The sequence below is a fragment of the Passer montanus genome, unplaced genomic scaffold (assembly GCF_014805655.1).
Source record: "Passer montanus isolate IOZ18808 unplaced genomic scaffold, ASM1480565v1 scaffold42, whole genome shotgun sequence".
NCBI classification, from domain to species: domain Eukaryota; kingdom Metazoa; phylum Chordata; class Aves; order Passeriformes; family Passeridae; genus Passer; species Passer montanus.
This window is the reverse complement of record NW_024369041.1, coordinates 5,405,650-5,427,287: the sequence shown is the minus strand read 5'-3', so window position 1 is coordinate 5,427,287 and position 21,638 is coordinate 5,405,650. Positions and strand designations below refer to the sequence as shown.

Genomic DNA, 21,638 nt, shown 5'->3' with positions numbered 1-21,638 from the left:
ACTGAGGGACTGGTGAATCATTTTGTTGGTGTTCACAAATCTCTTCTTTGGTAATAGCATCTGCACTGGTCTTAATACAATTTTCAAAAGCAAAATCATAATGTAGGGAATTTTTTTAAAAAACTTTTTGTTAAAAAGACAATACTGCCATTACATACCATACTGAACCCAAGCTCTCAGCATGCTGCTGAAATGCTCTGCCAATTATATTTGTGTAGCTCAAGGTGTTGTCCAGTCAATCCCTCTCCATTCTCCAGTAGTGGGAAGCATGCTGGCAACAGGGTGGGAGACAGAGGACACAGATTTGTCTCATAGGCTCAGGAGGGTGGTCTGATAATTAAAGTTTAAAGCTCTCCTGTGGATCTGGTAACCTCTTGCATGGGAGCAAAAGCACTCTGAGCTGTCATGGCTGGGTGTGCAAAGGCTCTTCTACTAGTTGGGAGTCTCTGATATTTTATTGTCTGCCTAGGTGGTGTGACTGGTTGGTTGTTCATCTCCATCAGCTTTGCACCTCAAGTGGTGTAAAGAAGGTGGAAATCAGGAGTAAAAAGGTCCCTCAGAACTGTGTTGTCCTGAGAAAAAGAGATAGAAGAAGAAGGCTGTGAGGTCGTAGTGAGGCAAATGTGCAAGGCCTTTGACATCTTGTGCACTGGTGAGAGTCTTTTCTGGGGGAAAAAGGAGTTGCTTGTGCTGTGAATATGATCCTGTGAAGGAAAGGGCACTTATTCTTTATTAGTTTTTTTATTACTAGTTTTATTCTTGGCCAAGCCTGAAGCTTCTCGAGTTATCTTTAAGACAGCACTAATCTTCTGGCAACTGCAGAGTCGGGGAGTTGCAGGAGGAGCACAAAAGTGCCTTTGCACATTTCCTTGTTTGCTGGGCCAGGCGTCCCTGTGTCACTCAGATCCCGCCTGGTTCTCCAAGCGATCACACAGCGTGCTCCAGCCAGCCCACTGCTGCCCTCAGAGGGCGTTTCCTTGTTATTTGCGCTGCCCCTTTCCTTTTCTCTCTGCTACATCGCACATTGCCAGCTGGTATTTGTAACATGTTCCGTAGAGTTCTAAAATGAAACTTCTTTGGAGGAGGTCAGCGCGCTGTGCGGGACACATCCTGTGTGTGGGCTGCCTCTGACAGATTCCTGTCGCTGTTATCCAACAGCCTTGTCAAAACGACAGCACCTGCCCGTGCACTGCCCTAACACAGCAACACCAGCCAAAGCAAGAAGTGTTAATAGTATTGTTTGCCCCTGCGTGCTCGTATTTGTAGTCTCTCTGCAGTAGGAGAGAGGCAGTGTAAATATCTGGATGGATAGTTACATGTTTTGGAATAATGATACCAGGCACCATTCAGTTCTGAGCAGTCAGTGTACAATTATTGCAATAGGAAACAGCACAGAAGGTTGCTTAAGAGTTTTTCAGTTATCAGTGACTTTGCTACCCACAGACAGGGAAAGAGGTAACCTGTCTAAAACTTTTGTCATTCTGGAAATAGTGCCAAAGATCAGATCTTCCTGATCCATTGCTGGGAAGATCTGTTCTCACACTTTTATGCCTACATGCTAGAGATTTTTCTGTTACATTTCTTTTTTGTGATGGATGAAATCACTTTTTAATATCATTATATAAGGTTGTTTGACTCCTTCTGCCTGTGTTGCAGCCGTTAGTACATTTGACAAATTATTAGCACTCTATAGAAGTGCCCAATAGGGGTTCTCAAAACAGCCATTGCTTCACCCTCTAAGCTTGTCTGCATTCCAAGCCACTTAATTTTCCATGTTAGCCTCCCGTTACAAATTCTCTGATCTCTTAATTCACAGCCTAATTTTTCTTACTATATTCAGTGGAACTACTGACCACTGAGTTTAGCAGCTCCAGGTTGCTGTTATACCTGTAAGAATTTCCTGGTTGCATGAGTTCTGCTTATTTTGCAAGTTTTGCAAGGCTTTTTGGTTCCCTGTTGCCTTGATTGCAAATACGTGACCTTGAAATCAGTTGATTTGAATATGACTTTTATTTTCATTTGCAGTCCCTAGAGGATTGTACTTGCAGAATTACCTTGTAACTGTGCTGAATTAAGAGCCAGAGCCCAGCTGAAATTCCCAAACCAAAGGATATGATAGTCTCTAGTAACCTTGGTGCCTTTCTTATGCTTTTTTCTAAACAATGCCTTTTTACCTTGTATATGATCAGTGATTTTGAAAAAAGTAGTTCCTTAGTTGCCTGTACAATTTAAGAAAATAGCGTGTCCTCTTCCTGCTTGTGTGCAAACTTTTTCCTTCCTTTGGTGTTTTAAATTGATCATCTCTTTCCATTGTTATGGGAGAATACTGAATAGACACCATTTTGTAGACAAAGGGAAAATCTAACAACTTGGTACTCTGCCTGTAGGAACTCTCAGTCTGAGTATGGCAAAATTGGCAAATATGAAGTGTAGGCCAACAGCTAAGGAGAAGAAGGAGAGAGTTACAGACACTAAATAATGACAGGATGAGACAAGAGGAAGGACAGGGGATGCTTGGCAAGAGAGCCCCAATGATATGGGTCAGCTTTACTCCCATTGAATTTGAGTGTTAGCCCAAATTTATTGAGATAGGACATCAAAAGCCTTCCCAGGGGGGTAGATCTTAACCCAGAGAGCAGCATGGGATAAGGCTCAGAGGAGAATAAGAGACCCTAAAACACAAAAGGAGTGAGAAAAGCAGAGTGAGTGAGTAGGGAGGAAGAAAAGCAGCGGGGTTTGGAACAGCCTGAGACAGGACTTTGTAAAGGCAAACTGGGATCTTGAGCACAAAAACTTAAATTTGACCTGAAAGTAGAGAGAATGAGAGCATTTCTGCTCTGTGTTAGGTCTGCATTTGGAATTTCAAGCTTTGTGTTGCCTCTGGAGTCCTCGCTCTCGCTCAGTCCCATTACAGCGGGGGTGGGCAGGTCAGGTTTAGTGACAGTGAGTTTCCATCCTTGGGCACCTGCACCAGTCATGCCTGGTACATGTTACTGGTGGAACTGACAGCAGCTTTTTGGAAAGCAGCACTGATGCCATAGTCATGTTTTCCCCAGCCAAGCACAGGGGCTGTGTGGAGAGCTGTGTTTGATGGCACCTGGGGCAGCAGAAGGGCACACAGGTTATTCTGCTGCTTGCATGTCTGCTGGAGAAGGTGGAGGTGTCCCTGTGCCATACTGGTAATGCAACAAAACTGCTGTGAGAGCTCTGATTAGAAGAATTGTGATGCTATAAATAAGGTAACTTACTGACTGAAGAAAAACTAATAATGAGATGAACAATTAGCTTATCTTTCACCTTTCTAGATACTTTAAGAGCTAAAGACTTAGAATTAATCTAGAAGAAGCTGGAGAATTAATTTGAAGCTGCTTAAGGCTTCTTGATTGATTTATGGTACTCTTCTGGAGGAAGAGACTCTTACTTGAAATTAGCTTAATCCTCACTTTATTATTGTTGCTAGTCAAATTAATTGCTGTCTTTGCCAGAGACCATAAACCCTCAAAAATCTGATAATACTTACTTAGATTTTTATTTATTGAAAGGTAAAGATGTGTAAAAAAAAAAAGGAATTTTGGGGGCAGTTTTTTAGAATGAGGAATCTTAGTAAATCTTAGTAATATACATGAATCTATAGAACATAATCTGAAATCTTATGCCTTTTGAGGTTTGCACTTGTTCCACTTGAGTTTTCTCTCTTTTTTCCAGTCATGATTTCAAAAATGTCAGAGTAGCCACAACAGAGCATTTCTCCTGTTCCCACCTGTGCTCTGTGATGTGAAAAAATAATGTTAGTACACAGAGATCTTGACTTCCTCTTGAATGCATCTGGATGATTTTATTATGCAGTCCACTGTGCCTGTGATCTGTCTGAGAGCAGCTGGTGATGAGCATTGCCAAGACATTGGACTGGGCTGCTGATAATTTTGTGTATTTCAGAAAACTTGAAAAACCAAATTCACGAAGCAGCACTCGCACACCACAGCCTCACCATGAAGCCATGGCTGTACAAAGTATCTTAACCAGCCATCTTGCACCCTTTCACAAATCTTTTCTTTTGGAGGTAACTGTGGGTGGTCTTTCTTTGTCCAATTTCTGTAAATTTGGTACATCACTTTCTAGTTATGCAGCTGATTCTTGTGTTTATGTGAATGGCTATTTAAAAAAAAAAGGAAAGATCAGATGTTTGTTGTTTCATTTCAACATAAATCAAACTTTGTACTCACATAGCAATTCTAGTTTAGTCCCAGGAATAGCTTTAGTATTGCTAAGTGTCTGGAGAGTATTGACTACAGAGACATGATTTTAAGCAGGCTATAATAGTTTCTACAGCTGTTAACAGTTCTCAGAAGAAAGGCAGTATTATTCATCGGTATTTAAAATGTGCATGACTTGCATTGCACAGAAGTCAGATTGGGAGAATGTCAGAATTTTTTTTTCTGAAATTCTGCCAGGAAAGTCTTCAATAACTGGAGAAATTCTTTTCACTGGTGAAATCAACATGCAGCACATTGTGTTATTATACTTGCTTATAGCTCACCATGAAAGTTGTCTTTGTATGCGTGGATGTACGGCTTGTACTGTTTTGTTTTTATTTATTCTGCATTCTTTATTATAATGTTCTTTCCTTTTTTCCAGACCAGAAAGATTGTTATTGAGCCTTCCACAAAGCTGAAATAATGCTGTGTGTTAAAAAAATGTTAACAATTTGAAGAAGTTATAAAAATTTATAAGTTGACTGAATACTTAGGAAATTTCTGCATATTTTAATATAAATAGGTAATGCAAATGTTTGTTCTTTGCATTTAGAGGTGGGTCTCTGTTTTCTAAAGGTCTTGTATATAAATTTGATTCTTACAATTACATTAGAACAAAACCAGTATTTTTTCAGATTGTATAATAGGAAAAATGTATTTGCTAAAGACACAGAACATACACGGTTATCTCTGAATGTCACATAGTCATAAACTTCAACATAAATAGCATTGGTTGTTTGAATGACTTCATTAAGTGCATTTAGGGAAGTGCCTCTTGCAGTCAGCTGAGGTCCTTCCATTCAGTTCTGTGTGTCCTGGGTTAGCCCACAAAGACATGCTGCAGTTAATGAAGAGAAAAAAGGACATGATTAGTTCTGTATAGGTAATGTGAAGGTTCAGCTTGGGCTGGTGGAACTCACATACAAATTCAGTCACATGAAATCTAAGAAATCACAGAAAATTGTGTTACTTTATATTAATTTGGTGTTAGTGATGAATTTGAGATTTATTCATAGCTAAAATCATAATAATAGGACGAGTCCAAGAGTAGAAAAAGGTAAAAGGGAAGAGGTGAGTGAAGAATACTGACAAATGGGCAAGGACCTAAATGATGATGATTTTATAATGATTAGTCTAAAAATACAACAGTTCAAATGTTATGATCCACTGGAGGTGCTGGCTGGATAAATGTCTGAAAAGACAGGCATCAAACTGTTTTTTGGGGGGGTTGGAGGAGAGCAAAGTAAGTTTTGGGTTGTTGTACAGAGTAGAAAAGATTTGTTAGGTTTGCCTGGAGTAGAAAGAATGTCTGACACTCCAAGGCAATTTCTGCACAAATGATGGTAGCAGGAGCTAGGAGTGCACCTGGAGAGCTGCAGCTCTGCTGAGCTCCCCTGGCTGCACACCGTGTGAGGCCTGTGTGCTTTGCCTGTGCTGCTGGGGTACCTCTTCCAGCTGAAAGGAATCTGCTCTGTGCTTGGGGGCTGCACAGGGAGTGGGGCATTCTGGCTTCAGAAGCACACTGCTACTCCAGACTTGAACACTGGTGTAGTGGGAGGGGCAGAGAGTGGACTCACCATGGATTGTTTCATGGTGCAGGTGCTGGCAGCACGTGGAGCTGAGAGCAGTGAAAGTCCAAAGGACTAGGGCACCAGAGGAGGTCACCAGGAGCTGTCATGCCTTATAAGCCCTGCAAGAAAGAGAAAGGGAGAATGATTCATTGGTTGATGCAAGCCTCTGTAGGTAAAGTTGGTGCATGTCTGAAGTCTAGTGTGATTTAGTATTTCAGGATGGATTGCCTTATGACATATTGCCTGTGAAATTTGGTAGTGCTAGAAGCACTTTGTAGCACCAGCTCCATTAAGTGTGAAAAACTAATGCACAACAGTCCCAGGCTTTTGATTGTGCTGTTTTTATATATCTTTTTCTCAAGACATCCTGGAGCATGCTTTGCTGAGTTGGAAGGCTTCCCTGGTCATTGACACCAGTGCTATGCAATAACGTTGCTGCTAGCTGGCAGTTTACTCTGTAGAAAGATGCTTAAAATTTTCAAAGACTGCTTTCCAAATGGAATCACTATGGTAAATGAACCCTCTAAAGCTTACACTCACAAAACTGAATTCAGTTCAGGAGAGTGTTGATTCTTCAGTCTTTTGTGAGTCACTTCCACTGTAACATTCTCTGAAATCATTCATTTTTGGGTGTTTAAGATGACTGATTGGTAATGTGGAGTTACAGATTCAGAGGCATTTCCATGTTCCCTGTCAATGTGCCACTTCATACCATATTCTCACAGAGACTGTTATATAAAAGTACCATTTTACAGAGCGGGGGCACAGAGAGAATAAATGATGGAGATAAGTCTGTGTAAGGAAATATGTTGCAGAACTGCTGATCCTAGGTTTCCTCATGTTACAAAATTTAGCCTTTGGACCAGCTCTCTTGTTCTGCAGCACAGGTTCATCCCCTTGGTGCTGCAGCTCTTGGTCACCCCATCCAGCATGGACAAAAAGGCTGCACAGCATTCAGGTGAGTCTGGAAGCTGATAGGATTCTTGGCTTTAGTGACAGCATTATGTCAAATAATGTGATGGTTAGCTGAGACAAATGTATTTAGTACCTAAGTATAGTGTGTTTCTGTATGCCAGTACTTTGGAAACAAGGAAAGTAAAAAATGTATGGTGAGCTTGTCAAGAACTGTTCTTCCTACAAGCACTGGGCACAGCACTGCCTTTTAAAGTGTGCTAAAATGATTTGCTGGTAAGATTTTGGCTTGTGGAAGGTGATGAAATGCACCAGCACAACACAGACATCGTTACTAGATCTTATCAGCAGCTGTGAATACACATTTTAACAATGTTAAGATTTTCCAGGCCTCCTTCAAAATGGCTGTGATGCCTCCCTAAATGTGCCTATTATCTGTCCAAGAGCAGTTGACCTTAATTGCTTCTGAGCAATATTTCCTCTAGTTGTCTGAGAGGTTCCAAGGAAATCCAGAGAAGTCTGAATGAATCTGTACTTAAAAACTGGCCATATTCAATCTGTAAAATATGTAGATTTTTTTTTCCCTTTGAGAAAGACTGAAGAGGGCAATAGGTGCAGGATGTGGAGGGAAGGAGCAGTGCCCTGACCCTAGAGCATTTCTGCATGTTGAGTCAGGGAGTGACATTTGAACAATTCTCACTGCACCCAATATGAAAAACTATGGTGCAGATCAAATTGCTGGCTGTGCTCTGAGAGAGATGAAGAGGAAAAAGATCAAGGCATCTGTTGATAGGTAGCCTCTTTTATGTTGTAGGTGTTGGAGCAGCTTACCAGCAAGCTAAATGGGTCTTGAGGGTCTTTTTTAAAATTTTTTTCTTCTTTTCTTTCTTTGAGGTAATGAATGTCTCCGGACTTTCCATCTTTAGAGCTGGTGGTTTCCACACCACAGTGATTCAGCCAGCATGAACTCTTGACCAAATCCCAGTTTGTTTCCTGCTTTTGTTTTTCTAAAATATTTTACATTTAGCAGGGCATAAAGGCCTCCCTACTATGTGACAGAGTAAGAAAGAGACCAGTGGTCCTTCTACAGGCTAGCTCTCTAAGGACAGCTCACTGTTCTTCTGAAAACTTTGCAACTGAAGCAGTTAAAGGAATCACAGAATTTTGACTGAAATGCAGACTGAATTCTTACGTGCTCCTGTCTTTTTGATGCTGTGTTTTAATGTGGAATTTCCTTTGAGGGTTAATGAGGTCTGATTTTTATTTGAGAAATATGATCTGCCTAAAATGCTCTAAGTTTAATCAGTGTGTTAGTGTATGGGATAGTCATGTACATTTGTCTACTTGCAAGATAAATAGATTAGTATTGCCAGTGATTTCAGGGGATAATAGGTTGTTAAAATAACATGGTGGGCCCTGTTCCTTTGCCTTGCTGGGTGTCTGCTGGTGACTGAACTCTCTGGGCTGCCCTGTTTAGGGAATATGCTGGTGGTTATCCTGTTACCTTATAAGTGGTAGGCTCAGTAAGGACTTAGAATAGCTTGGCTGTGGAGTTTTGAACACCAAGAGGGAGATGATAGACAGGAAATCTGTAGCCTGGAAAGCTACAAATGAAACAAATTATCCCCTGAAAATTAAAACTTCTAAGTGTTAACTGACTTTCAGACTCACATGCTTTGCAAAATCAGGCATTTCACTGAAAGAAAGCATTCCAGGCTGCTTTTGAGAAACCTCGTGTTTGCTTTAGGTGACAGAGAATATTGCTAAATTGACTTATTGAAAAGGATCCCTCAGGATACAGTGCTGTCACTGTATTAGGGTGGTATGGCCACAGGTGGGATTTGACACCTGAGCCAGCACAGGCTGCTGTGCAAGCAGTCATTGTCCCAGATTAGTCAGGGCATAAATGCTCTGCTCCATTACAGCCTCACTGCTGTTCCCAGGGAAAGAGCCCAGGCCTTGTGTGATTCAAGCTGCTCACCCCAGCCTGCTGAGGACCAAATCCCCATCCTGAGGACCCTGGTGAAGCTGTGACCATCCCAGCTGCTTTCTCTTGGCTCCTGCCAAAGGCCTCTGGCTGCCTGTTTGGCTGTGTGTAAAGGCATCTTCCAGCCAAAAAAGTGTGAATAATCTTGCCCAGCTTCTTGGCATTTCCTGGCATGGAGTTAACCTTATGACTCTGAAGGAGGTTTCAAAGGACATGCATTAACCCAGGGACCCAGTGGTTCTGGGGGTGAGTGAGGCATGAATGATCAGAGCATGGTTACATTGGTTGAGAGGTAGGAAAATGGTAGGAGACACCACCTCTGGATGAGGATGAGGAGTTACTGCTCCCCCTGGGGATCAGGAGTGAGTAGGTAAAGAAATGTGGACTTTCATATGTGGAACTGCAGTGGGAAAGGAGAAGCCAGGGGCTGGGATATGGAAGTCTGCCATGAAGCTGGGACACATCCAGGGGTTTAAAAAGATATTGGGAGAGATGACTGGAGGGGGCCTTGGGGTCAGTGGTTGAAAGAAGGGCACCATGCACTTGCAGGACTACAATACAATATCTACTATTCAGTACCCCCTTGCCCCTACAAGCAAGAGAGAGATTCCTGTGTGGGTCTGCAGTTTTGAAATTATCTATTTATTTTGTATACCTCCATGATTAGGAGGCAAATTTAGGGCTTATCTACTTGGGGAAATCCCTGTAAAATAGGTTGGGTGTGAATTTACAGCCTACTTAAGACCAAGAATAAATGCAGTGTAAATTCACACTTCTGCTTACTTCACAGGAGCTCCCCCGCAGAAACAAACCCTCAGAGTCACCTCTGTACCTCAGTCTGGTGCTAAAAGTGAGTGGAAGCTTTTCAAAATGTGGGCCTCCAGTTCCATTTTTATAGCTGGGTTTTTCTGTCTCCTGGGGCTTTTTGCAGCTGCTGTAAATCACTGTCGCTTTGCTGAGGTTGGAGAAGCTGGGCCAGTTTGCACTGCTCAGGATCTGACCCTTTGCCTCAAGTAACCTTTTATTATCAACTGGCCAGAGGGTATTTTCCTTTTTACTGCCTTCATTATTAAGCTTGTTCATTCACTCCCACCACTACCGATGTCTTTTTTTCTATTTTTCTCCCTGTGAATTTTATGTTGTGTCTTTCCTCCCATGTAATTTCCTAATAGTGAACTAGTGACAGAGTGGGCTGCTGGTATTTAATCTTGTGGCTGGAGAGGTCAGGGTGTTTTTGATACAGACAAATACTCCATTACAGTAAACTCACAGAAAGTTTCCTTTTCAACCTGAAAGGAGAAGGAAATGCATTCTCCACCAATGGGCTTTCAAGAATTACTTCTGTGAGCTGAACTTATACTAAAGGCCAGTTTGGTAATGTTCTGTGAGCAAGGGGAAAAAAAAAGAGGAAGACAGGATATTTTTTCTTTCTTTTTTTGCTGAGATTTGGCTTGAGTCTTGGCTCCTTATCAGATTAAAGTCCTGCAGGGAAAAAAAACAACCCTTTTCACTGTGAGTTGTGATATTACATCAGTAATATCCATTTCTGATGTCTAGCTGAAAGAGCATAAGGATTTAAGCCTTAAAGTTCTCTCTCTGCTTCTGGTGTTTAGGTAAACTTGCTTCTTGTCAGGAAAAGCTAAATAATAAGGCAAATATATAGCATAATACATTTCTTGCTGTACTGTATGGCAAGACTAAAAAGACTGCCCCTGACTACTTTATGGCAGTTTAATTTAAATTTATTAGGCTGCTGCTGGCAGTACACAGGAGTCTAATCCTGTAATCCATGGATGGCTGTAGGTACACAGTATTGCAGTGTTATCTGTGCTGGAGTAATTTGATATAAAATGTGCTTTCTGCTTCTCAAGGGAGAGCAAATATAACACTGTACTGTCTTACTGTTCACTACTTGGACTTGGCTGAGTTGTCCTTTATTAGAAAGAATTGAAGGTAGAGAAAATGCAAGATAATAAATATTTATGCCCCAAACATTACATGGTATCATAAATCATTAATTTTTGAAGACATTAAATTATTCTTTCTGCCTAATTACTTGATTTGTGGCACCAGTGTGCTTAAATTTGTTTCTGTGGTAACCTGACTTATTTTATGACTCTTTCTTCTACAGAAAATTTAGTATTGCTTTGCTGATTTCCTCTTTAAATACAGCCAAAATTCCTATTTGCTAAATTAAGAAAACAATAGTTGAAATGAAAACATGCATTACCTTGCATTGCCTGAACTGTTTGATTGTTGACTTTGACACGTGCTGTCAATTACTAAAACACATATTTTTGTTAAAAAGATGCTATTTCGTTTTCCCAATTATTCTGGCATTGAACCTGTATGAAAAAAATAGACTGAAGTGTAGTAAAAAGTTTGGTTAATTTAAATGTGGGAGCATGTTATCAGTTGAAAAATGTTATTTGAAAGATAACTTTGAGGTTGAAGCTGTTCTATTACTGGAATGAACATGGCAGGGTCAGATGCAGACCAAGTGAAAAGAAAGTCAATTGATGTGATGTGTTGGCACACATTTCTGGTAGGTGTAAGTCACGACTGTTGCATACACTTGATAGTCTTCTCCCATCGTTCATAGACTGATTTGTATTATTTATGATGCACTTGCAGGGGAGAAACTGTCCTCCTGCTACTCTTGGTTTGTGGTGTATCTATCCACAGCACATACACAGCTTGGTCTAGACAGTCTGGTTAGCTTATAAGCCTTGGAAGTAGGATCCTGTACAACGAGGAGTTGTACAGGACAAAGTGCTGTAAGTAGTGCTCTCAAAGCATTCAGCTTATATTGCCTAATAAGTATATTTCAATTGGTGGCATACACTTCAGTGTAACTGATCTTTCTTTCAAAAGCTGGTTGATGAGGAATGTTGTCACAAGCACCAGGAGCCCAGTGGAGCAGTCAGTTCCTGGCTGCCTGATGCTCTGTGCTGACTCCAACAGGAACCTTTTTTCTTTCCAGATGTAGCTGACATAGACATTTGCTCCTCTGCCTCAGCCACAGGGTAGGTACAAGCTGTGCCCAGCCAGATCAGTATCTCACTGCCATTGCAGTCTCTGTGACAAATCTGTGTGTAAAGATGTTTCAATGATTCTGGTCAAAATTCCCATGTGAAAAGAGTAGTTAGGGTTTTTCAGAGGGAGAACAATCCACGAGTCAGAGATCAGCAAAGTGTTAAATGAAGAATGATGTATGTCACTTGCAGTCTTTGTACCTACAAGAAGTCTTTTTCAGAGCCTGACTGTGCTGTATTTCATCTGGCTACCTGCTTTGTGTGTTTAGAATGAAAATGCATAAAATCCCATTCCCTTCAGGAGACAAGGCATATGTCACACCACACAGATGGATGGTCCAGAGCTGGTCAAACTTGATCGAGTGCCTGGGCCTGTTCCAATGGGCCTTGATCAGCCTCTCATGGGCATGGCAGAACCCTCACTGCAGAAAGGGCAGCTGCTCTGGGAACACTGGAGCACAAGGTGTTTGCATGTAAATATTGTCATTCTGTAGGATGTAGTGGATCCCTTGGGTCATTTCTGGCAATGCAGCTCTTGCTGAGAGAAGCCTGGCAGCCTGCCCTGCCTGGTGTGCCCCCACAGAAGCTTTGAAACCAGCAGGAGAGTCTATCTGCTTTCCCACTGGCAGAGCCTTGTTCTTCACTGCCACTTCCCCACAAGTGCAGCTTGGGCCCAAGCAGACCTTCTCTGGAAGGTTTAAAAGTACTGCAGAAGCCAAGCAAAGGATATAAATCAAAGCTGTGGTGAAAGCATGAGGTTACAAGTGTTTGTCTGGACAGGAAGTTTCGTGCAGGACACCAGGATCATGCAGAAGGAATCTCATGACCTGGTTTCCAGACCCTTGTATCAATCACTTAATTTCTTTTCTGACTGAAAACATACACAGCATGTGAATTGGCTGTGGCCTTCGTATTGGGCAGGTGTGTGATACACATCTACACACAGGCTGTGGCACACTTGGGTTTCATATGGAAAAGCTGTTGACTTTTACAGGAACTGCTGCTTGTGTTACTGTAATTAATACTAGTGTGTTTGGATTACTGCTTTCATTATATCTTTGTAAGATTATTGTGTCAAGAAGCCACAGTCCGAGTTCCTTTTATATTTGCCTTGACCACTGAGTACATTCAAAAGAAAAGGCAATTCAGGTAGGCTATATCTTATCCTTCTTGAGCTGTCTGGAGGCCAGGTGTGTATTCTAAGCAAGATGTATGGGCACTCTTGTGTGTCTCCCTCATCACCGAAGGTGGCCAGAATGATTCATTATGGATTTAGCAGAGTGAATCATACAGCAGCACTGCCTAGCTCTGTTGGTGGTGGAGAGAGCCAGGACAATTAGCTAAGTGTAGGCATTAACTCTAGGCTAAAGGGGTATGCCTTTCTTGCTCAGAGCCAGGGAAGTATAAGTTTGAGTTCCAATTAGCAGTATTTAAATGCAAATGAGCATAAAAAGAGCCTGGAGTGCTGCATGTCTGCAAAGGCATCTGTTGCCCACAGACAGATCGATTTGCTGCAGATGCTTGAGCATACTGCATATGCCCAGAGCTCCTCTTTGCCATGTCTTCAGTGAGCATCTCTTGCATGATGAGACACAGAGAGACGTTCCCTTTGCTGACTCTGCAGGGGCAGCTGTAACTTCTGGCAGGGTGTGCATAGACAACTAGGTTGGACATATCTTAAAGCCTATAGAAGGTGCTAGTGGAGTTCATCTATTAGAAACATCTCTCCTAGTTTTCTTCTGTCTACATCAGGTAGAGGCTGGAGAAGAGAGATGTGTACTGGTGTGAAGATGCTCTGCACTGAAGGTTTGTTCTCCTCCCTCTGGGATACATCAACACCTCTTAGGTCAATGTTGCTTCATTAATTTACCAAGCAAAGCAGGGCCACCTCAGAGTTAGAGTCCTTTTATATTGTTAGCATGGGGCAAAAAAGGCATTTGTTATAATTGCGGACTGGAATATAATTAAAGCTGTATCTTTACAGTTTCTGGAAGATTTCCCTTTCTCTGAGAAGGAGAGGGCTGCTGTGAGTCTTATCTCACTGTGATTAAGTTATTTCTACTGGACAGTGTGAAAAACAAATCAGAGAGTCTTGGATGCCATCTCTTGAAGAGAATGATTCTGGATTCAGTGCAGCTGGATGTAGAAAGCTGAGACCTAGCAACAACTGCAGGGAGCAGTTACTATTCCAGTTGTCCCTCTTCATCTTCTTTTTACAGGTATGTAAATATGGTCTTAGATTATCTGATTTATCTAGTTCAGGCATGTTTTAGTTTTAGGGCTGGCATTCAAATCTAAGACTTCTTCTGGAGATACTCTGAATTATTTCAAAATTATGAGAAATCCTGAGGAGGTATCTCAGTGTTTACAGAGGAATATCTTGCTGTACCACACTCCAGATATATCAACACAGCCAATCTCCTTCTAGTATGTTATAATTTAATTAGCTCCACTTCTTGAGTCATAATCTGTTTCTCTGGGGCTGAAGTACACACACACACAAGACAAAATGCAAAATGTGAAGAAGTAATTGTGATCTTTGCTACTTGGATTTGGTACCATCTGTTAACATGACTTCTTGTAAAGTAATTTTCCAATTTGTTTGTTGAATTGGAGTTTCATGCCATGGATAACATTTCCTTTCATTGTGAAGCTGTCAGATGTAGGTCCCCTGAGAAAACCATCCTACCAGTCTGAGATCTGGGACATAACTCTCTCCTGGTCGTCCAGCTTCTAAAAAGCAGCAGCACAGTTTTCTCTGGGTGAGGATCTAGCCCATAAAATCCTTCAAGGGCAAATTCTAACTAGGCAGTGAGCCAAAATGTCATCCCAGAGGACCAGATGCCATGACAAGCTTGGCAGAGTTTCCCCAGATGTGCTAGATGCATCTTGACTTCTCAGCCACAGATCTTTTCTTTGCCTTCTCAAGAATATTACTTTACTATTAACTTGCTCTATTTACCCCTCTGTTAGAAGGATTGATATTTCTGATTTGTCATCCTCTTTTTCACTACCTCTCTCTTCCAAAAACAAAGTGTTGGAGGGATTTCAAGTGTTGATATTTCCAGAGCTGGCCAGCCTGTGCCTTGGAGGTGTTTGTAGCTGTTGAGTGTGGTATTCACATGCCTTCTGAACACAGGAGCAGCAAATAAGATAAGAATTGTTTTAATCATTCTTTTCTCTGCTTCTCTCACAGATTCTCTCTGTTCAGGAGACATGTGAATACCACAGTTGAGTGCTTCAAAGGTGCCTCTTACATTGGAACAACATCCCATGCAGAGATCTCTGTGCTCACCAGGGCTTTGGGTAGTCTGGTCTCTTGGCTGGGGTGAAAGTGATAGATTGCTACACCAGCATCTCTGGGATACCCAAACCATTCTGCTGTGGAAAAATAGGGTTTGATCAGCCTCTCCCCACATCAGTTCCTCCTGGACTTCCCCCAGCTCACAGCTCTCTGAGATCAGTGGTGCTTACTGATCTCAGTAGTGTGGTTTGTTGGGCTGGCTGCTCCAGGGCAGTCTGGCTCTGCTGCAGTGTCATTCCTCGATCTGTTCTTACAGTCCTCCACTTTGAACCCTTTGCAGTTTGCATCTTCTGATGCTTCACTGTGACCTTTTTGGAAGATTTTCCTTGAGTGTCCACTTTTCCACATGTTGGTTATCACTTCTCATGCTTTTCTAATTATTCTCACCAGTGTGCTGAGTCATGGCACCAAGTATGACAACTCTCTCCTCTGTCACTGTTAACCAGCAGTCACATCTCACTCATCTTGCCCTTACAAGGTGCTGAGGCTAATGGCATCTGGCTAATGGCAATATTTTCTGCTCCCTTTTTCTTTTTGGATCATGTAGTGATCAAGAAAGAGCAGGGGAAGTAAGAAACAGTTAAATGAGATCAAAGTCTCTTGTAACCTGCACAGAGAGTAACCACCATTCTCCTAGAAAAGGAACAGAAAATAGCAGCTCGTGTCACTTTGTGTAACAACGATTGCAAAAAGAATGGGAAATAGTGCACTTCCCTCATGTCTTCTACAGCTTTAGGAGTAGATGAATGACAATTTTTGGTTCCTTCTCCTCAGAGTGAGGAGTGGATGACTAATATCATTGTGACTGATGCCATCTAATTGGCTCAAAAGAATTTTCTGGTGGTTCTCATGATTAACATCACTTCTCATCATGTGCAAACCATTGCAGAGCAAAGACCTCCATTTGAACTGTGATGGTATGAAGAAGATGTAAAAATACTGGGTTTCTGAAGCAATTCAATGTATATAAAGTGTGTATGAATCAGTATTCTGATCTTCCTGTGCAGCAAGTCATGATGACTGATCTATTTCTACAGTTGCTAATTTTATTATGTTAAAAAATACTTGGTGTTCAAGTGACTTTTATGCAGAAATTCTGTGAGATTGAGATTTTAGGAAGACTTGCCAGGAGGGTACTACTGAAATACTTTGCTTTGAGTCAGTTTTATCCATTTCAAAACAGTTTGTTGAGCTGGGTTACTGTGTGTTACTTAATATTGAATCTGAGCCATTTGTGTGAACTGCTGTGGTATTTTTGGGACAGGAAGCATTGTATCCTGATTATTTCTTACAGCCACTCCCATCTCTGCATTATCTAACCAGGGGTGTGTTGCAATTTCTCCTCTTACCTACTGTAGTGCTGGATCATGGGAAAAAGCTTGGACAGAGAGGCTCACTTTAGACAGGTGAGACAAACTGAAGGCAAACTGGGTCAGATCAAAATATTTTACTTTGGTTCAGCTCACAGAAATTAAGTGTTTCAATTCAGGGATACCAAACAACTTAATTTTTAAATCAGAAGTGTGGAAATAACATATTTGGCTGCTAATGTCATACTTCAAAGGCAGGGATGTGAATTTCTCTCAGGTAATGAAGAAATAGGGCTCTATTACAGTGCACCCTTCACCAGCCTAGTGAGAAAAGGACTTTATGCTCAGTTTGAAAGAGGTCAGTGCAAAGGTTTAAAAGACTGAATATTACAGCAGCATCTTTGGAAGGTTAAGAAAGCAACATCAGTACAAATATGGGGAAAATGACCAGACATTGTAGCAATAGAGTCAAATTAAATATTTCATAGATATGTTAGAAATTTGCTGGGATCAGTCGCAGGACTGGAGCATTCACACAGCTCATTCTGTACAGAAAGACTTGGAGAAATGGAGAAGTGTTATCCATGCTTGTCCTGAAGTTGTGCAGTAATGAAGGACAGACTTGCTGGGTGAGGATGGAAAGAGGAAGAGCAGAGCCTCTTTGACAGGTGGGTGTCATTTAAGCCACCTGCCTAGTGGACAAGTGGAAAGATGCTTTTGAGCAAGTCTTGGAAGCACTTACTAGTGGCAGAGGGACACTTTATGTAGATATTGCTTGGAAAGGCAATAGGGCAAAACCCCCTTAATGTATCACTATGGTAGGATATATCGAGGCAACCCTCTTTCACAAGGTAGAAGTTATTAGGGAGATATTTTAGCTGAGTTTTACCAAGGAAGATTTACTTGTTCACAGCATCACAGAATGGTTTGGGTTGAAAAGGATCCTTAAAGGCCATCTAGTCCAAGCCCCCTGCACTGAGCAGGGACATCTACAACTAAATCAGGTTGCTCAGAGCCCAGTCCAGCCTGACCCCTGAATGTTTCCAGGGATGGAGCATCCACCACCTCTCTGGGCAACCTGTATCATTGTTCCACCCGTTCACTGTAAAAAATTACTTCCTTACGTGCAGTCTAATTCTGACTTCTTTTAGTTTAAAAGCATCACACCTTATCCTATCCTACAGGCTTTGCTAAAAAGTTTGTCCCTATCTTTTTCACAAGTTGCCTTTAAGTATTCTAAAGAAAGAAGTGTTAATGAAGTTGGGAATCCACTCAAGGAAAGATTTGGATTCCTGGACAGATAGTGGGACAGATTTGTCAGACAGTTTGTGTGGACCTAAATTGTAAAATGATGTTAAAATGTAATTCCAAGAGTAATTAATATTTAAGTAATGTAATTTCTGAGTTTATTGGGCAAGTAGTATGCAGTAGATATCAGATAGATATTCTGATCTTGGTATATCTCTTGATCTTGGCTTTCAACATCTTTCCTTCATTATATTCTCTGACTCTTCTACCAGTCAAAATCTGGGGGATAAAATGGGGTAATTTGACCCAGTCAAAATTGCCTGCTTGGACAAATACGAGGTGATAAAGTGAAGAAACACAGCTCAAGTGTTAGGAAAACATTCTCTAATTGCACAAGTAGTAAATCATGGCATGGATTACTTAAGGAGAAGTGGCATATTCTTGTCTGAATTTTTGCAAGAAAAAGTGTGATGAATGTTTTTTTTTAAGAATAAATAACTTAGAGATGGTCTAAGTTATTTATTCTGTTTTAGAGCAAGGAAAGTGATTAAATAAGTGACCCTCCAGGTCGCTTCTAGGCATGGGTTTTTAAGATTCTCTGAAGTGGGCACTTTGGGGTCTTTTAAGATCACTGCTTCTTGGGTGGGGTCAGCACAAGAGTGGACATTGTACTGTGGAAATTTTCCTTCGGGCAGATGGTCATACAAGAAAAAGTTGTGGGTTTTACTGAAAACAGTTATTCTTTACCTGCTCTCCAGAACTTCAGACAAGGATGCCCTGCTTCCCAGGTTGAAATACTGTGCATCCCTGGAAGATACAACAAATGATGTGAAAGTCTTAAAATGTTTTTGCATGAGCCTAATTTTTATTGAAGAGTTGTACTCTGATGATGAGGAACAAAGGTAGGGCATGTGATAGAAATGTGCAGGGTAAACAGCTCACATGGCTCCTAGCAATTGCATGGTTTTAGTTGGATAACAGATGATGAACTGTATTTGTAACAAATTATTCAGCAGTTTCAAAACCCACAAATATTTAGGAAAGCTGTGCCTTTCTGGAGGCACCTGGCAACCAGATAAAGAACCAAAGTTCATTAATAGATGAGTCATTGCTTCCATGTCCTTGCCTGAGATACCCACATAAACTCTCACTGGCTTCAGCAGGTGGTGTGGTCAGACTAAAGGACAGTGTGGTCTCTGGGCCAGGTTCTGGCCTGACTTCAGGCTCACACTGATTTGTTGGTGATTGTAAGCAAACAGAGAGAAAAGAGTGCCTCAGCGGACAAGGTTCATTAGCACTCCTCTTTCTCCCCTTCCTCTTCTCATGCCATCCGTCTCATTGCTTCTTCTGCTCCTTGTAGGGCCAGGGACTTGCTGTCCCTTTTTCTGGGTAGTGACCACATGGCCAATCTCTCTGCAAAGCCCTGACATGCTGGTCATAGCCACAGACCTTCATGGCCATCATGGGTTTCTTCCAGACTGCCTTGTCCTTGCTACACGGATGACTGTTGCTCATGATGCAGGGTCTGATTTGCAAATTAAAAACTTTCAATAGTTCTCTCTATTTTATATTGAGTTACAGAAGTACTGATCTAGTTGACTACATGGATTTGCAACCAGCAGCTCAGCAGCTGCTTCATGAACCATCCTTCCAGGAGGGGAACATCACAAAGATGGGTGAGTTGGATGCTGAGGAGTGGGAATTGGTCTATTCATCCCCAGAGAAATCCTCCCCAGTTGTGAGTCAAAGCCTGCTGTCTCTTGCCTGAGATGAGGGGAATCTCCCAAGGGCAGCTAATCTTGCACGATCTCATCACTTGAGATCAAACATAATGATATTGGGTCATTAGATAATTCTAAAAGTGCATGCAAACCTCATTCAAATTCCCATATAGCTCTAGCCAAAACACAAGCCAAATCATGATCCAAATAACCTCCTCCTCAGCCCACCTTCGTTGCCGTTCTGTTTCAGTGGCAAATGCAGCACAGAAAAGATGCCTGAATGCTTAATTCAGAAATTTACTGTTTAAGGCATTACTTGTATGAACACCAGCGTAACACATAGAATACCAATGCCCTAAATTTAGTAGTTTAGTCTGAGTCATTTTCACTATGTGGGAGGGCTGTGAAGACACTCCACGGAGTGGAGAAACTTGCTGGTGGTGTCTGTCCAATGAGATTTTTTTTTAAAAGTCAGAACACAGCAGAACTACAGCTATGTTTGTGAGTAAAATGCAGTTTAGTTGCAGGCTCCAGCACAGGAGAGGGGCGGTGTTGCTCTCCACCCACTTCAAAAGCTGAAGTCAGGTTTGACTGATATGTATCTCTGACACTGAAATAGGTACAGAATTTTTCCTCACAGCAACACACAGACAGAGGTAAACACTCTGGCTGTGGAATTTGGAGGGACATGGTGTAATCCCCAGATTTGTCTGTGCAATTTCATCTTATTTTCAGATTTCCTAGTGATAGCAGCTGAGCTGACACAATCCTACATGTAACCAACCAGCAGGCAAAAGTTATCCCTGGGTTCATTCACTGAGGAGTGAAATGTTGTCCCACTGAAGACCAGGTGACTTTTGCCACATAAGTCATCCAGCAGGGCTAGAGGTACACACAGAGCCTTTGAAACAGATGTGGGCATGAGTCATTAGGTGTGGATGTGAAGGAGGATTTGGTATTCTGAACTGGTAACACCTTCCTGCCAGTCTGGGTTTTATTCTTGCTCCATTAGCCTTTCTGCAGGAATGCAGCTTATTTGAAATTGATACAAATTTAGCAATTCCGTTTTGGACATTCTTCCTGGGACCCTATGGAATGAAACTGCTCCTCTCCTCAAATGGAAACCTAACTTCAGTACCTTATTTTAGTCAGAATTGATAATGTTTGTATTTTGAATAAAAGTTAGTTCTGGCTCAACCCCTGCTCTCTGTGTTGAGAGATGAAGCAAGCAGAGATAAAGGATGTTTTCATGCACTGTATCCTATCTGATACCAGCCATGGCAGATGTGTAAACAGACTCGGGCTTGACCCTATACCCTGATTCTCATGAGTGGTGCCACAGAGGTCAGGGCTCTGCTCACACAGACTGGAGGATTGGTTGTGATGTGTTTAATGCCAACGAGATGAAGTCTGTTCCTAGAGAATCTCCAGTAAAATTAAAAGCATGTTAATAAGAAAAGTAGTTAGCTGCTGTCCTAAACAAAGCAAAATGCCAAATAAAACCCTGTTCTGCTATTTGTTCCCATCCTGGCATTTAGCTGCCAGGAAAGACCAGTCTTATAAACGTGAAATCATATCCATGGCAACATGCAAGCCATGTTTAACTTTGCAGCATGTTAAAAGGTACATTAAAAAAAAGTATTTTACTGTTGAGAATAGCAATTATGACTTTTAAGTCAGCTATTTTAACTCAGTCAGCCTGAGAATGTTGAGTGGTGAGGGTAAGGGCCAGAGGCACAGCTTGTTCGTCAGAGCACTTGTTGCTAGACATTCCCAGAAGGTATTATTGCTTAAATACAGCTTGTGTTTTCTTTACCCAGATTCCTTTAGCAAGGAAGATATGACAGGTTGTGATATTGGACTGCAGTGAAGTTCCACCGGTGCTGTTCTACCCTTCATGAGTGAGCACTGCTGGGCTGTGCAGCTGGCAAGCTCAGGCCCTTTTTTTGGGTAAGTACTGGATTCAAGGAGCCTGCTTTGTGGTATGGCATCCTGGGATTGTAAGCACCCTACTCAGGTGCTGTTTGGTGACTCCTGCATCGTGCTGAAAAGCAGACATTGCTCACAGAGTAGAAGAGCAGCTGAAGTAGGGAGTAGACTGAATTAGTGTCTGGGCTTGAAAATGTATTGGGAAAAGTAACAGAAAGATCCCAACTTGGAGCAAAAACTGAAGCTGAAAACTGCAGATGGTTTTCTTGTCTGTACGATAATGTCAAACCCAAAAAAAGGGAGTTTTCACACTCTGTTGTCTGTTTAGCACAAAGTGAAAATTATGTACTGGAAAATGGAGCCCCGTG

The 21,638-nt window shown here is 41.7% G+C and overlaps 1 long non-coding RNA gene across 2 annotated transcripts in view; it reads left to right on the top strand.

Annotated features, from left to right (window-relative positions):
• Positions 1–21,638, top strand: part of LOC120507241 — a 55,870-nt gene that overhangs the window by 10,394 nt on the left and 23,838 nt on the right. The window contains exons 4-6 of one of the 2 annotated variants that reach the window (XR_005628702.1): positions 13,743–13,977; positions 19,202–19,296; positions 21,162–21,291. This is a non-coding gene — a long non-coding RNA (uncharacterized LOC120507241). The remainder of the gene's footprint in view (positions 1–13,742; positions 13,978–19,201; positions 19,297–21,161; positions 21,292–21,638) is intronic. The other variant, XR_005628703.1, reaches the window with a different exon arrangement.